The sequence below is a fragment of the Corapipo altera genome, unplaced genomic scaffold, assembly GCF_003945725.1.
Source record: "Corapipo altera isolate COAL_440 unplaced genomic scaffold, ASM394572v1 255, whole genome shotgun sequence".
NCBI lineage: Eukaryota > Metazoa > Chordata > Aves > Passeriformes > Pipridae > Corapipo > Corapipo altera.
Genome location: NW_020884929.1, coordinates 2,399,540 through 2,414,144, shown reverse-complemented (window position 1 = coordinate 2,414,144; position 14,605 = coordinate 2,399,540). Strand labels below are relative to the sequence as shown.

General features: G+C 42.1%; 1 protein-coding gene across 5 annotated transcripts in view; it reads left to right on the top strand.

Moving 5' to 3' along the window:
• TNIP3 (TNFAIP3 interacting protein 3) overlaps nt 1-14,605 on the top strand; it is a 58,648-nt gene that overhangs the window by 5,011 nt on the left and 39,032 nt on the right. For 4 of the 5 annotated variants that reach the window (XM_027658890.1, XM_027658891.1, XM_027658892.1 and 1 more), the window contains one exon: nt 4,419-4,551. The exons of the other annotated variant lie outside the window; for it this stretch is intronic. The gene's annotated coding sequence lies outside the window, so the exon portion shown is untranslated. The remainder of the gene's footprint in view (nt 1-4,418; nt 4,552-14,605) is intronic. 5 annotated transcript variants of the gene reach the window in all.

The window sequence follows — 14,605 nt, the reverse complement described above, 5'->3', positions numbered from 1 at the left end:
GAGAAGAGAGAAGAGAGAAGAGAGAAGAGAGAAGAGAGAAGAGAGAAAAGAGGAGAAGAGAGAAGAGAGAAAAGAGGAGAAGAGAGAAGAGAGAAAAGAGGAGAAGAGAGAAAAGAGGAGAAGAGAGAAGAGAGAAAAGAGGAGAAGAGAGAAGAGAGAAAAGAGGAGAAGAGAGAAGAGAGAAAAGAGGAGAAGAGAGAAAAGAGGAGAAGAGAGAAAAGAGGAGAAGAGAGAAAAGAGAAGAGAAGAGAAGGCTGCATTGAGAGAGTTGATTTTTCTTGCTACAAAGAACGGGTGCAGATGCCTGTCCTCATTGTAGAGATGACAGCTTATAAAAAGGTCCAGTAACTTTCTTCTGGGAGTTTGTAAGACACACTCTGTGTAGTGTCTTTTGTGTGTGTGACAACAGAAATGGAACGTTCTTCTGCTTCTTGCCTCTACCATATGTTTTCCATAGATACATCTTTTAAGTTTAGTTTAGCTATTTAGTGGGTTCAGAGCTGAAGAGTTTTAAAGACCATGCAGTCTGAGAACAACTAGAAGATATACAGCACCTCCGTGGGTAAAGCATAAAATATATCCTACTAAACATCCTATTGAAGCCGCCTCCTCCGTCAGACTTGAATTTTGAAGAGCAGATTTGGGGCGAAAACGTCTGAGAAAATCTCTTTGCCCTCTTCAGCTCGGTGCGTTGTTGTGGCCTCGCTCAGGCTGTAGGTGGCATCGTTGCTGCACAGGAAAATCCGTGCTCTTCCCGGCACTCGGAGGAGAATTGTTATCCTGCAGGCTTCTGGAAGCACGTAATGATGGGAGGGTTTGGTAAGGGTTTGCTGAGTTCCTCTTTCTCTAGGATTAGCACTACGAAGAAACAAGGAGAGAGGTGCTGGAATGTTTAATTTTTTTTTCTTTGTGAGGTGATGCTTTGGAAAGCACTGGTTACACAGCTCTTTTCCTCTGACAGTGCTAATAAACACTGGGTCTCTTCAGTTCCCAGTGGGAGCTGCATGTGACAAGGAATTTCTTGCAGGATTTCTGTATTTTCATCTTTGGTGTTTCTGTGCTGTTTTCTGGGATACAGCTCACAAAGCTCACAAAGTGCTATAGCCATGATGTGTTTTGGGGGATACTGAGGTTGAAAGCCTACACTTTTCTGATTTTATCAGCTTAAACATTGAAATCTGCTCTTGGAACTTTTAAAATGATGTTTTTCCCTGCAGAAACAGAATGTTACTGGCAGGAAAGGGAATGGATCTGCTCTGATAGGAGAGAGGGTGCAGTATGAGGTCCAATGGACTTGACCATGGCCTCACACAGTGAGAGAATAAAAACCTGTGCTAAGGAGCTGGAGCTCATGAGTGACCAAGGATCAACAGTATAAACAATCCAATGGAAATTGGTTTTGTTGTTTTGGGGTTTTTTGAGTCTTTCCTTAGATGTTTTAAGTTTTCATCTAAAATTCATCCCATTTGCTTTTCAAAACTTCTGTTTTCCAAAATAAACAAATACCACACTTAGGTCTATCTTGGTTCTGAAGCTGAGCATTTGAAACAGAAATTAGTAAATGGATCTACATAAAAAAAAGAAGAAAAAAATAGAGATCAAGGCTCTCTGAAATCCTGCAGACAACTCATTTCCAGACTCCCCAGAGCGTGCTAAAAGGCCCACAGCTGTAGGCATCCTGCTTCCTAAATCTGGTGATATAGTGGAGGGAAGCCAAAGGAGAAATGGGAAGGGGAGAGAATAAAGGGTTATTTATTAGCAGTCAGAAGAAATCTTAGTTCCTAAATGGTGAACTCAAAAATGTAAAGGTTCTCAAAAAATGATCTGTTTTTATTACAGTCTTCACAGATACTCATTTAAACATTTTATGCACCAGAAAAAAAAGCCTCTAAAATCTCAAAGGGAGTGAAAGAACATTGCTATTCAAGTTTAAAGAAAGCAAAGAATAGCCTTGTAAAGGGAAACAAGATTAGCAACCTATCAGGATCAGCTGTAAAATACAAGCCTTGCCATAGTGATGTAAGTGAAAGCTCCACAAATACAAGGACAAATCAACAAATTATTATTTGAACTAAAGAATGGAAATGGAGCATAAGAATCCTTTGCCATAAATCTGCTCTGTGCTCATGAAATACTAAAGTTTTTTGATGAGTTATTGATGTGTGTTCATGAAGTGTGCAGTGGAATAAACCCACTTTTCTAATGAGTGGGAGGAGCTCAGAAGGCCATAGCCACAAAAGTGGTTGGTTTGTTTGCAAAGTGACTTGAATTTGCTGAGTTTATAGTAATCATCTCTTTTGAATGGAAGTAGTTGATAATCATGTGAAATACAAGGCAAACACTGGTTTTCTTTTTCTTTTTTTTTTTTGAAGGAGCATACTAGAGAAATATTACTTTTCTTAGCATGTGGTATTTTCATTTCCAAAGTAACCTCACAGAGTTTTGAGATTAAAGAGAAAAATATATCCATTTTTTCAATTAACTGAATTAATTAACCCATTATCTAAGTAATCCATTCAGCAGCTGTGAAGAGGATCCAAAACACAGCCAGCAGTAAGGGAAGTTTTAGTTTCACCAGTTTGTTTTGCTATGGATTTGGGTCAGATGTTCTTGGAAAGCAGCGATACTTCAGTTTGTCACAGTTGCTTGTTCCAGTGGTTATGGGCAATGCTTTTTTGCTTCTGCTGCTTTTGCAGTACCCATCTTATTCCTTCCTGGGTTTTAATACCTTTTAGAGATGCCAAATGCTCCTGGAACTTTTGTTCCTGGAGGCTGTGCTGCAGTTGTTGGTGTCTGGTTCACTCACGTCTGACACGTGAGCTGTTGAGAAATTCCCTCTGCATAAAATACAGAAAGCCTTATGATGAAATAAAGGGGAAAGGGTTATTCAAGGGGTTCTGTCAAATAAGGGCCAGTGCCCAACAGCTAAAAGTGCATCAATTTAGGTCAGTCCTGCAGATCACAGGAAGGACTCGGCTGCTGGCGTCGCGCAGGGAATTCTTTGGAAGCTGCCGTGTAGCATAGGAGTGAGTTGACTCATTTCTGCAGCACTGGCTGCAGGGCAACAGCCAAAGGCAGTCATTACACCTGGTGCACCTGAGTTTTTGGAGCAGGTGAGCGCTGGGGCAGTGATGTGCCTCTGCACTGCTCACCTGGGAGTAAATATGTCATCTTCTAAGGCTGTGAATCACACTGAGTTTTCAGAGAATATGAGAGATTAGTCACTTGAATGTGATTTCTGTGTTAAGCATGGTTTTCAAATGTTAATTAACCTTTAAGTTATACATTATTTTTTTCAAGAAAGGGAAATATGTGAGGTAGTTTGTGAGGTATTTTGTTTAATCCAAGATAGTAGTTTTGAATTCATGCTGTGTTCAATAGAAAGGGCCTTAAGCAATAACCACACCATTATATCTGATAACAGATATTTGCAAAACATCCGTGTGTCTCTTAGGGACGGGTGTGAAAGGTGGGTATAAAACTGTGAATAGTCAAACCAAAATGAGACAGAACATCCTTCCTGGTATTAGCATGGAGCTGAGGCAGAGCTGATGGTTGATTTTGTTCCTTTTTCTGTATTAGTAGTCTGAAAAGGGGGGCAGCACATCTACTTTGTAAAACCCATTACCAGTTTTTCGAGCTAGTCCATTAAATGTTGATGCCTAAAGTCGTTTGCATTTCCCACTGATCTGGGTGTACTCGGTTCATTTACCGTTCAAATTACTGCTTAGCACACTCAAAGGCCAGCGCTGCACTAGGATGCTCCTGCTCAGGCATTAACTCATTCCGTTCGTGTTTTCAACATGCTTCGTAGGAAGGGGAAGCATCTGTAGGGGAGGGTGTTTGAGGAGTGTTTTGGCTGGTGCATCTCTAGTGACACCTTGTGGGAAGTTTCATAGAATCGTCTATAACTTTTTTTTGAGGAAGAAATAGGATTGTTGGGCAAAAAAGTTGCCAAATGCTCCACATAGGATACACTTAAATGTCTGCACTTGCCTGAAGTTAAAAATAAGCTATAGAGATATACTTTCTCATTGTTGAAATTGTTCTTCCTTTATCCATTGAGGTGTTACACACTTCACCCTGTGTGTGGATATACATATGGTATTATCTAGAAATAAAATTTAACTTTTAAAAATAAATATGTTGATTCACCTTAGAGGGAAACATTCAGAAATGGGAATGTTGTGGATCAGTTGCAGCTGCCACAATTTAGATAAACTCAGTACATGGGTCATTGTCCTGCTTGGTAAAGTTTTGCTGTTCTGAGGAAAAACTGGAAGGGAAAAAAAGCTCAAACAATTTTATTTTTTTTCTGTTCAAAACCGGGTATTTGGAGAACTTAATATTTCCCCATCCTTTAACTGATGTCCCTGATTCCATTGATAGTTTTCCTTGTTTCCATGTCTCTTGTCTAGATGCAAGCGCTGGGCCACCTGAGCCTGGGAAAAGTAAAAAGGGGTCTCTAATCCCTGAATCTAGAAGTTAATCCAGAGGACCTGTTCTATTAAAAAACCTTCCAATATGAAAGAATAACAGTTTTACAAAGAGGTGAGTTTGACCTCTTCTAATTTACAAAGTCACTAAGATTACACAAACAGAGTGATGAAGTGTTGGCCAGTTCTCCTCCAGCAGCCTCTGTGGAGAAACGAAGCTGTTTGATACCCCTCATATGCTTTCTTTTTAATTAATGCATATGGATACTGCCTGCTTACCTCTTGCTTTCTATACCTGGCATTTGGAGGTGACATATTTGACTTGCTGCTCAGTTTTGTGGTGTTTTGTTTTCATGCTGATAACACGGGCAGAGGCAGGTGCTGGTGTTGCCTCCTGTTCCCATCTCTCTGTAGCAAAGAAGTAGAACTTCTGTAGCCAAACCCAGTACAGAGATGATACCTAAAGCTGCTCTCCTCAGTCAGCAGTACCACCTTTTGTTGGGGGACTGCAGGACCATCCAGCTGTGCAGTTTTTATATGGCCCCTGGGTGGAAGCGGACTGATGGTGTGACTTTGAGGCAGCACTGTGGTTCAGTGGCACAACCACCCCAGCTTTAGGCTCTGCCTGCTGAGCTTCCCCTCAGTAACACGATGCCACTGCAGACTTACCAGTGTGCCAGTGTTCTGTGAGACCCTCATGCACTGGACAATCCCAGTTACTAAAAATCCCAGTTACTAAAAATCCCAGTTGCTGGCATTTGTACTCGAGGCAGGAGGCGTCCCCTTCCTATGTACAACCTACGTATGAAACAACCCACGGAGTGTGTAACCACCCTCCTGCTTTCACTCTGCGGGGGAGTTTGTCCTTACTAGAAACAGTAATTGCAAGAATGATCTTCAGATTTACTGAAAACAGTAGAGGGCTTTGCACTGACTAATGGAGGGAGCCCAGGAATTGGGGAGGGGCTTGCTGCTTGATAACACATTTCTCTACTGTCTTGTGCAACAGTTAAACCAAAGCCTGGTTCTGTGGCAGGGGCAATACTGTAGGCAGTGTGTATGATGGTTCTGTCCCTGCCAGAATCTAGAATGAATTGCAAACTGCAAACCCACTGCTGGCTGATGAAAGCAGCCCTGCCTTGGCTCAGCTGGGTTTCAGAGCCAAGCCTCACATTTCGGCCTCTCGTCTAGTTTCAGTTTTAGAATAAAAAATCCATTTTGGATCATGAGCCTCTTGCTGAAATAAGAGCCATGGCTCTTTTTTCTGTAATCATATCACCTCCCTGGTGAATCCTTGGGCTCCCTCTTTGCTGTCATCTTAGCTGATTTTTGTTTGCTGTGATGTTCATTGGTGCTTTACTTCAGGAGGAAATCCCCTTTCTTTCAATGCCTTGTGATGAGTCACTGCTGCTGTTTGCTTCAAACTGAAGGGGATTCCAACTATAAAACTGTATTATTGCTAAAATAGAACCCTGTTCCATTGCGTAGGTTGTAGCTTAAAACAGAGAAAGGTTTGGGGGAGTTGGAGGGTAAGCAAGCAGTGTTGCTGCTGGTTTGGTTTATGAAATTGGGGATTAATGGTAATTCCAGTAACAAGTGAGCAGCTTAGAAGTTTAGTTGATCAAAACCAACCTCTAACTGAAAAGCAGTTGTGTATCAAGTTCTGTACATAAAGAACCAAAAAAAAACCCCACTCAAACCATACTAGTTTGTGCTTCCAGCAATGAATATTAAGACTGGTTCAGCAAGAAGCACAGCTTGGTTCAAGCTCTTCTTGTGTGTGTGTGTGTGTTTGTCTGTGTATATTCATTATGGATTCAAAATTTAATTGCTTTAAAACTGTTTATTTTGGCCATGGAAGGTTGCTTTCAATTTTCGTCTTTCATTACACATCTGACTGCCCTGGTCTCTCTGTTGCTGTTGGTTTAGCCCTGGTGCTTTAAGCTGCAGTCTCCTGAATCCATCATCTGGCACTTTCTTTTGTCTGAAGTGACTGCTGCAGCTCTCCATCATGCTGGAGTTTTTGTGAATCCCCAAATCTGTGGGTGTGCACACAGGACATGGAGGCTGCAATTTGAAGTAGGCTTTGGTCCTGCCTGCTCATCTCTGCAGAGGTATGCAGGTAACCCAGGTCTATCCCCTGAGCACTTCCTTTGCACCCTCTTTCAGCTCTGGATTTCCATTCTTATTTTCAGAGTTCTCCTGAGAGCTTCTACAGGCTACAACAAACCAAACCCCAAAACCACAGAAGGCTCCATTTAAAGGCAATTTTTGTATCAATGTCTTTAATATTTAGATCTGGAGGTCTGTGGTTATATACTGAGATATAGTGGCTATTGAGCACTGAAAAGGACCATGGGGTTGCTGAAAGCGCCACAGTAACACTGGAGTTTAGAAAGAGTCTCTCTGCTGGTTTTGCAGCACATTGCTGTAAAGGAAACAAGTTAATAAAAGCCACAAAGATGTACGATTTCCCATAGCCTTTGACTAATGCTGTAAGTAAAAGAACAGCTGAAAAATCACCCTTAGCTGAAGGTGAGGGGATTTCCTTAGGAAGAATGCTTGGAAGGGACCTTGCTCCGAACTGGGGACTTCAGGAGGCATCGTTTCCTGACTTCCCAACAGAAGTGTCTGTGCTGAATGGGAGGACACAGACAACTCCATCCATCAACCCCCAAAATCCTTTTGGCTTTGTGCCTTCAAAGGTATTTAATGCTAAAGACTCAGAACCCTGTACCAATGCCCTAAATTGCCTGATGTGTGTAGTGAGATCTCTACAGAGCCAATTAATGTCACCTCGACACTTTGATTAAACTGTGAACTGCTAATATAATTTTTTTTAATATTTATTTCTATGACCATTACTATTTTTCTCCTGTGGTAGGACGTCTCATCTGAATAATCCTCTCATGTGTATTTGATTGCTCTTCAATGTCCACCTTCACTTTGCAAATGCTGAAAATGCTTTTTTAGGAGATTAGGTTGAACTCAACTTGAATGCTTACCAACTCAACTTGAATGCTTACTATTTGGAAGACCTAAAGGTAGTAATGGAATATTTATCAAACTCCTTGGCACTCTGCAGTGGTTTAAAGCTTCCTTCAAAGTAGGATGCAGAGAGAAGTACTGCAAAATTTAGAGTAGGGTTATAATTAATAGGTGGATATATATCCCTCCTTTATAAAACAATCCTCAGTGTTTGATGTCTTTTCTAGGTTGTAATTGCTGGGCAAGTACATAAGAGACGTAAAACTTTGTCTGCTGCAGCATCCCAGTGCTCCAAGAACTTATCTTTTTTCATTTTTTCTTTTTCTTTTTAAGGGAAAAAGTAAAAGAAAGAAAAAGGACCTTATCTCTACTACAGCAAATGGCTTTTCCTGACATCATTTATAAAAATTAATCATTTTAACAACTTTTTTCTTTACTGTTCAAAGAACTTTTGCATTTTTCTTGATTGTTCCCCAATGCCTATACACTGCCTCTGTCTATGTTTTATGAGTAAAATCTAAATAACACAAGGGTACAGTTTCCATAAAATTAAGGTCATGTGAGGTGGAAATAGCAGCCTAAGATCAGGAGTTCCTTCACTTTTATAGTCCTTTCTTTTGGTAACAGGAAACAGCTCTGAGGCTGTTTGCTTTGGGACAATGTATAGGAGGTTTTGCCTTTATAAATTTGATTGTGTCTGCATCTTAAATGATGGAGAACTGCCCTAGAAATATTTGGATCTGGCTTGTAACAACAGGAGAGCTTTCTCTAATGTGGTTATTAGCTTTACCACACACTTGGACAACAATATAGCACAGTTGTGAGCAGATATTACTCTTTTTTTCATGAAAGAGTAAAATTAGATTCAAATGCTTTATGGTGGTGGGGAACAGCTTCTGCTTCATTGTTATGATGAACACTTGTGGTTGTGAAAAGGTCATCAGATCCTCCAGAGAAGCTGGCAAAGAGTGCAATTCTCATCTGAAATGTCACAGACGTGTCACCTTCCTCTCCTCCAAAGTGCCTTTCCTCCTGTCTGCCAATAACCAGGATACCTCCCGTGGGATGCCTTCATTCCCCTTTGCCCTTTTGGTCAGCTGCAAACCCAGGTGAAGGCATCTTCTATTCAGCCCCCTGTGCTGATGGCAAACACCAGCTCTCACAGGGTACAGCAGAATTCCTTCTTTTCTTCCTTACTTACATTACTCCCCTTTTCCTTTCATTTTTAACCCAGACTCGTGTAGCTCCTGTGCCCAGTTGACAAGGTACAACCTATAACAGTGGTAGGAGCTGACAGAGCTTTACTGTCCAAGGCAGAGGCTTTTCTGTGCAATAGTGTTTCATGTTGTTGGGTATCATCTTGTTCCATTCTTGGCCCTTTCTGTGGAGCTGTCCTCTGTTCCAGGGGAACACAGGAGCTCACTGCACTCCTTGCTGCAGAGAAGAAAATCACAGACCAGGAACTCAGTTTTGTGGTAGATCATCCTACTGAGAAAATTCTCTGTAAGTCCTCAGGGCTTTGTGTCTGATTTTATTTTTTGTAGCTCAGCCAAGAAACAACCAAGGCAGAAAAGTGTCTGCAGCTTGCAGTTTGTGCCAGTCACTGAACCTGGGTGAAAATGCTTTGCCTCATCCAAAAATACCCTGTCTCCATGAGGTAAAGGTCACTTTTCTGTCAAACCACTAAATGCTGCTTTAAGATTTCACTGACGCAGGGAGTAGTAAATTTAGTAAAGCTTTAGGGTTGACTTTTCTCATTAATTGGCAAGCAGGTGAAAATACGTATGGGTAGGAAAGAAATCTTTCCGGAGTCAGTGCAGAAACACTTTCTTGGAGGGTTCAGACATTACTTAAAATCAGGTTTAATTCCAGTTTGGACCGGGAGTTAAACACTTCAGTGTTTCAGTCAAAAATGTAGTGGTGGAAACCAGTGGGTGGAAACCAGTGGTAGAAACCTGGGGAACAAGGTGGTCTTATTGCCCAGAAAAATGGGTTTGTAGTCAAACTTCCTTGGCACTAAGCTGTGTGCTTGAAGTTTATAGAATTGACAAATGTGATGGAAGTTATGTTCTGCTGGAACTTGCTGCTGTAAAACCTCTTTTCGTGCTTGCTATCGTATCAACTTCATGAACATCTTCAGGGAAATCCAGTCAAACACCATAAGTGTGTGTATGAGTAAAAATATTCATTGAATTGCCATCTAAGATCTCATAAAGGAGCTATGGCATTTCCAATTTTTCCATAAGGAAAGGAGAATTTGTTGTGGGTGGTCTTCCACTCATGGCTAAGCACTAAAGCCACCCAGGGAGCAGGAACAAAATGAATGGGAAGTGCCTTGACTTTTAATACATCTCAGGCTAAATCTTTGGAAGTCCAAACTAAAATGAAAGCAGTTCACTAAAATTTAGAGTAGAACTAGGGGGCAGCATCTTCCTCCCTCAGAAAGTCACTCCTGTGAGCCCAAAAGTGTGTTTTAATTCTGTTTGAAATGCGGATAGAGGTACCCTCACTTTTAAGTCTTTAGTTTGCCTCAAAAACATGACAGCTGGGACTGGCAGTCTCATTGACCTGGGACATGGGAACCTGTTTAGGAAATATAGCAGGCAACCTGTTTCTGAGTGAAGCAGAGGAGAGTATTTCAGCTTGAGGGAAACCAAAGAGTGTTGGAGCAGTTCTCATTTATGCACCAAAGAGAGGAGGGCAGCTGCACACAGCCAGGGAGTAACACCGGTGTGGAGAGCAGCAGGCTGCCTTGCTGTGGACTGAACGCCCTAATGCCCTAATCAAAGTATAAATTAAACCCAAATCTCAGAAAATTTCTGGACAGCAAATCTGTTTTCAGCTTCCTCTCCAGAGTATTGGAGTCCCAAACTGTTTTGAGCACTTCTGAAACTGTATTTTCCCCCTCCGCCCCCAGTCTCTTTCCTTCCTCGTAGTGTGGTCTTTTCTCTCCTGAATAATACTTACATGGCAATTAAGCCTTTTACAAGTCACCAAGGATCCGGTACTTTAAGCTGTTGTCCTTGCATTATATTAAATTTTCTCTAACCCATTTCCTTATTTTTCCCCTATGGAAAGCCCCTAAACAAGCAGTTCTTCAGTGGACAATAAAATAGTCTGAATGGCAGCCATCCAGCATGGCCTTTCTCTAGATAAGTGGCTTGGCTATGCCTAAGAAACAACGATATTTTTATTATTCAGTTGTTTGTGGAGTAGCCAAAGGGATTTTCCTGTTCTGAATGAAGGGAATGGGGAGGTCAAGTAGAAAGATGCATGTGATTTCTGCTGTACCCCCACAATTTTCCACTGGAGGTTTAAGAGAAGGGGTTCCCCCTTCAATTTTTCCATTGACTGCTTTTCTCTGCCTCCACAAAACATTTGGTTGTGCCTACTTTGCTGTGATGAAAATGTCAATGCTTCGTATCACCGATATTTGGAGGAGTTAAGAAAGAAACACTGTAATTGTTTATAAATCAGGCTGGCTGTGAAGCTGCTGTTAACAGGAAGGGAAGAACCCATGTTTCCATCCCCTCTCTTGACTCCTGGGATGGCACTCAGCCTTCCAGGGATGAAGGCACCTGGCTTTGCCTCATCCTCCATGAGGAGAGCACTGACTATTCCTGGCCTTCGTGGCGGAAACCACAGTGGCTCAGTTGAACAGGTGATGGAAATTAAAACCAGGAACTGCACACAGAGAAGGTTTTAATTTAGTCCCATCATTGTAGAGCTGACAGATGATGACAAAATGACAACAACCACCCCCTGAACTATTTCCAGTCCCACAGAAATTAAGCATATTGGTCAGCCCAAAGTCTGAACCTGTGTTTGAGTCCAGTGAAAGCCAAAAACATAGAAGGCTGAATTTGCTCTACTCTGTGTGAACCCATTGCTGAGTAAGATTTAATGCTGTTCTCTTCTCAGTCATCCAGTGGGAACAGTGTTTCTCCTCAGAGGTGTGCCTTTGGGCTTTGATTTCCTTTGCTGCCTGGAAGAATTTGAGTCTGTGTCACCTCCCAGACAGTGCTCCAGCAGTTTGCTGCTGGGCTGGTGGTGGTGAGTTTCAAACCTCCCCTGTGGAGGTTGTTCTGCTTTTTATAAATGCTTAGATAAAATTACACTGGAGATCAGGGTAAGGAAAAGTGACTGAGGTGCAGCTGAGTGAATAGGACACTGTTCTGAGGAGTGGAAGATGTTGGTACCATGGGGGCCTTTTTAAAAATTTATTTTAACTGGGCAACCTGTAAATCTGAACTCTGTTGGTAGATGTCTGAACCATCAAACTGAAGTCATGGACATTTTCTCCAACAAAGTAACAGTAAATTCTTCATATGTAGTGGACGACTACTATTGCAAAAGACTGGAGAAATCACCCTGCAACTCCAGCAGCTAAAACATTTGTCCAGGAGGTGCAAACACCCCTTCAGGGAAAGGCAGGGGAAAGAATTAGACCTTGGTCTCCCACATCCTGACCCTGGACTATTGTTTCCTCTGTTATAATTGCAAATGTCTCAAAAATAATTTTGTTTTAACAAAACTGCAGTGAATTGAACACGAATTTGCAAATGATTGCTCTCTGTGTGCATGTGAGAAGCTGAGTGTAAATGCTTTGACAGAAAAAGGTCCACCCTGCTCTGCTGAGCAGCTGTGTTATCTCTTCTGGGAGGAGGACAATGCTCCCAGGGCAGTTAGATCACTAGTTTTTCCAACCCAGAAGACAACAGGAGTCTCCTAAAAATCTCAAAGTGGTTTTACTCCTTAGTACAGAACTGCACAGGTTTTGTTGTCGTCAAAACCGAAACCGATACCAGAGTTAGGCTTAGAGATGAACGTTTTTCTGAACTTACCTGTCATGAATCTTTCATTTTTAGGTGACAGAGTGCTAATGTTAATTTTTATCAGCTGTGAAACTTGATTAATCAACTCCTGTGAGCAGTGGCCTGTAGCCTGAAATGAACAGCATGCTCTTGAAACTGCTGCATCACTTCTTGTGTGGGTGAAGGGGCGACGTTTCTGCAGCTTCACCTCTCTGTGCCCTCTTCCTGAGAATGAAAATCAGATCTGATGTTGGAGTGGTTCTGGTCGGGGCAGAGCTGAATGTCACTGCCGATGAGGAGGCTGGAGCCGCTCGAACCGAGCGCTGATTGTGCAAGGGAAACCTTTAGAACAAACTCAAATCAAAAAGCATTCCTAGAAATGGGTCCCTGACCTACTTGCCCCTTACAGTAAATTATTCTACTTCTGGATTGATATTTGTGTTCTCTACCTTTTGGGTTGATGCAGCTTTTCCACCGTGCTTAGAGCACCGCTGTTCCCACCGCGCAGCTCAGGCTGGGGTGTGGGCGGGACGTTGTGTCACCGTTCCATGGTGAGCTGAGGAACGAGAGGGAATCCTCTGTGGTCTCTTACAAGCAGTGCTTTCAAGTAGATCTGTGTGGGCTGTGTTTGTTTGAGAGAGATGAATATGCTCTCAATGGTAGAATGACTTTAAGAAAGGGGTTTCCCTAAGCCTGGGGTGTAGGTTAAACCTTGAGATATATATAAATACACACATATACTTTTGCCTCCAAACCACTTAGTTCTCATTTGATTCAGAGAGCCTTTATTTAAGACTAGTATGTCCTAACCCAGCAGCACAGAGGCAGACACCTTCCCTAAATATGGTGAGTAACCTATGCATTTATTTGGAGCTTGTGCCAGTGGGTCTCTTTGCAGCCTCACAATGAAGTCATGTACCTCTTTTCCTTGCTTATCTACCAAAAAGACCTCAAATCCAAAACCTGATACTTCAAAGGTGTGCTTTTTTTTTTTTTCCTAAATATCTTTTTCATTTCATCATATTGTTTGTATAGAATAACTACAGGAATTTGCTTTTACCTGGTTTTCCTGCATGAACTTGGACAAAAAAAAGGTACAGCAATAATAAAGGATTGTTGACATACAGAGCATTAGGACTATGTTACGCAGTTACTTGGCTGTTAAGTGTAGTGATACAAAGATTCAGTGCACCTGTACTGAGTTTGTCCCATATTCCTTTCTTGGATTACGCTCCTGCTGAGACCTTTGGAGGTTTCACCTGTTCTGTAGGGTCTGGGATGTTCCCTGTGCTGCTGATCCTGCCTGGAGCAGGCACAGGATTCCCTTAGCTGGATCTGTCATTAGGACGTCTGCTGCAAATTGTTCTCTATAATCCCCGTGGCATCTGAGGTTGGGCTGTGTCTCTGGGCTGGGTGACACTTTGCTTGCCTTGTTGCTGTAAACTGGTGTTAATGCTGCGTCTCAGGAGTAGTTTTGATACATTCCCACCTTGACTAAGGAATACTTGGAGCCACACTATTAAAACCTTTTTTCAGGACCAGTGTTTTTTGCTGCCAGAGGGCACATGGCCGTTGTGCCAGGGCAGCCATAGGAGCTCCAGACTGCTCTCCCTCCCTCCTCTCAAATTGCCAGCGAGGATTCCAAAATGCTTCCAGCAAAGCCTGGAGAAAGAGAGCTTCTTAAAGGGTCATCTTCCCTCGGCTTGCTTCTGGATCCTCAGCACACTGTGACACACTGCTGGCACAGTCCTAATTTCCAGTGGCAGCAGTGCCACATTTCCATGAACGTGGGAGTACTGGAACATATGGAAAGCAATATATATTTCCAAGTTGTTTAGAGCTGGTGTTCCTGCTGGCCAAACAATGCCAATGTTTTTTTGCAACTGGCTAGTTGGGTTGTTCCTACTTTTTTATGGGTTCTTTCTCCTTTTTTTTTTTTTTTTTTTTTTTTTTGTGCTGGGATTTTGAAGCTTGGCTGGGGAGCATGAAATTTAAGTAGAACAGAGCTGCATTCCTCATCTAAATCAATCCTTCTGCCCTTCTTGTATGTGCACAGATTTTTGTAGGTAGGTCTGCCTGTGACTTGAATTCTTTTCTCACAGCCTGGCTTCCTTCCCAGCCACGTGGGCCCTGTACTTGGAGCGATCTTTCTGCTACTGTTCTACCCCGTTATCCTGCAGAGACTCAATTCCAAAGTCATTCGAGTTGATGGATCCTAACTTTTATCTCTTGGCTTGGACTGCACAAGAAATTCTATACTTTTTCTTTCCTGTCGCAGTTTCCATGTAGTGACATCTCTATTAAAAATTGTTCAGCAAAACCATCTTGGGCACTGTCAATGAATATCATAGTTATTAATCTTTTACC